Below are 2,842 nucleotides of genomic sequence, written 5' to 3'. Positions count from 1 at the left end.
CAACGGTGAGGAGCATGTATGTGTGCGCGTGGACACATGCACAGCTCTAACCATAAAAACACCTTTGAACTTCATCAGAGACATTTGGAAGTTGGAAGGAATCAGACTGATGCTTGAAGGAAATGACCCTTCTTAGAAGATAAGCAAAAAAGCTCAAGAGAAACAGCAAGAATGTAACTCTCTCTATTTTGTGTTTCACCGAATCTGCAGGATTTAGGTACATAGGTGCAGAAACGGTGTTGGGTCTGCTACGTGATATATGGGTATGTTCCTGTGCCTGGGTTGCTCAGAGCAGAATAAAAATATCAGGACATGGTAGTTATAAGCAATGGAGGGAGTCTATCCAATATTTTTATCCCCCTATCTCTAACAGGAATGCAGCAATGAGTGAAACACACTGTTATAATGCATTGAACACTGTAATTCTAATAGGTGTGACACTATATTTTTTTTCTATGGGTGCTGGAGATCCGATATTCACACTGTCCTCATACATGCAAAGTCAATCACTTTATCTGTTGATCCATCTCCTTAGCCTAAAGTTTGTTCTAACTGATGGTCATGGAAAGAAATAAAACTGCACTAGAAAGCAATCCCAAATTGCTGCCTCCTTGGCTAAATTCCTCATGGTGCTTCCTCCCACTGTCATGAGGCACAGTGTCTCAGTAGAGAGAATAAACAGAAAGCAGGATGAATCTACATAATCCCAAAGCCCTCTGCAGTGATAGACTTCCATTAGCCAGACCACACCCCCTGAACCTACCCAAATAGTGGCACCAACTGTGAACCAACTATCCAAATAGCAGAGCCTGTCTGGGACATTATGATTCAAATCATCATAAAGCTGAGTTCCCCTGCTCTGGAAATAGGACTTAATGTGACAATTGTCTTTCACAGTAGTATCTGAAAACAATATGATACAGCTAGGCAGGCTGAGGTTTACCCACCATGATAGGACTGTGTTGCTTTTTCGAATTCGACACTGCAAACAGGCCTATTGCTCTAATATTTATGACATACACATCCCTCTTGCTAAAAGCTAATGGATTGTTAGCAAAACTACATTTTCTCCTTTGTAAGGATTTTGGTGATCATGTATCTTAGTCTTCTGTCTGTTGCTTACTCTGAAACAATATTTTAAGCAACAGAAATTTCCAAAGGCTACAAAATCCAAAATAAAGCTACCCAAGGACTCAGAGCATCCTGGGTCTTCCTTAACGTCCACAGACGATATTTTTCTTTCCTGTGCATTTCAAAGATGGAAGAAGAGTAACTCTTTTGAGACTTTTTCTTCAAGGGTAAACTGAAGCCTTTGAGACTTTTTCTCAAGGGAGCTTTTTAATGATGTCATCATCTTAAGACTCTGTGTCAACCTCTAAGAGAAGCATTTTGGAGATTAGGTTCACACAGCAGCCATTTGTGGGCCAAAACACCATGCAGAACACAGGCATCTTAGAAATGGACTTTCTAATATTGTCTGGATAAAGGAGGTATCTGTGATGGGAGCTGCCCCAAAAACATGATCTTCAAGGAGAATAGACTATTGAGTGCAGTGAGGGCACAGTATTAATTAGTCTTACAGGAGGTATCTAGTGGGTCCATCAGCTACTTTCTGCTGAACAGTTGTGAGCATCAGCCAGAGGAATCCATAGATTCCTCTGGATTCTATTTGGAATCTGTTTCACTTCTGTGATCTCCTGTACCTTCTTCTAACAATGACATGCTTCTGACATGCTTAAGAAGTACTAGCTTATCTTAAACTGCATACAAAAATATTCGCCTCATGTTTGCTTTTCTAAACAAAGAATGTGAGGTGATAAACTTCAAACCGAGTTCCCAAGTGAAGATAATTTATAAAATCATTAGCTACAATAATCTATTCTTATATAAGAATAAAAAAATAATAGTCCACATATCATACGACAGCCTTTATTGATTCTTAAATGTCAGGCAGGTTTTTATTTGATGTTTGATGTTCAGCAAATATAATGTCCTCACACTCTTGATTCACTAACGTAAGCACTGCCCTTTTAGGCAGACAGTTATAAGGAGCAAACCTGTCTGCCCTTCTTTCAGGATCATCCAAAATAATAAAGGCAATCCCTATGCCTCGATAATTGAACACAGTATATAAGTAAGCTTTGGTGAAGCTGGCACTGGAGCTGAGGAATGGAGCCAACTGTCCTGAGTTCTCAGTGTTCCTTTTCTGCTAATGCATCAGGTCCTGGTGGGAGGCAGAAGCTGTACACTGCCATTTCAACAATTCTGGTAAGCATTTTCTGGGACAAAGTGATAAAAGTGGCTGATTTATATGCATGTGAATAAAAGTACATATATTTCAGGGCAAGTTACAATATTAAATCTAAATCATGATTGATATACTAAAAGTCACTAGTATTTAGAATATAAGGATATTTTCATATAAATCTATTTAATATATCAATATATATTGTAATACATATTTATAATATATATATTTACAAATATAAACGTCTTTATAATAACCTTCAAAATACACATATTTCCAACAGTTGAATTATTAGTGTTTATTATGCACTTTTGAAATTCTAAGCAAAAATCCTCATATGTTTATCGTGGGTGAGGTAACACAAAGGGCCACAATTAGTCTAAAGTGTCCCAAGGCTTAGGTAGCAGAATCAAACCATAAATACAAGTTCCTTTTTATTAAAATTATTCAAATATTTCAAAATTTTCACAAATGAGTACTCTATATAATTTCTATCACTCCCTCATCAGTTGCATAGCTGCTTCTTCCTTAATTACTATGGTTACACACACACACACACACACACACACACACACAAAGACCAATTAAAATAAA

The sequence above is a fragment of the Arvicanthis niloticus genome, chromosome 11, assembly GCF_011762505.2.
Source record: "Arvicanthis niloticus isolate mArvNil1 chromosome 11, mArvNil1.pat.X, whole genome shotgun sequence".
NCBI classification, from domain to species: Eukaryota; Metazoa; Chordata; class Mammalia; order Rodentia; family Muridae; genus Arvicanthis; species Arvicanthis niloticus.
The sequence above is the reverse complement of the archived record's forward strand: the minus strand, read 5'-3'. Positions refer to the sequence as shown.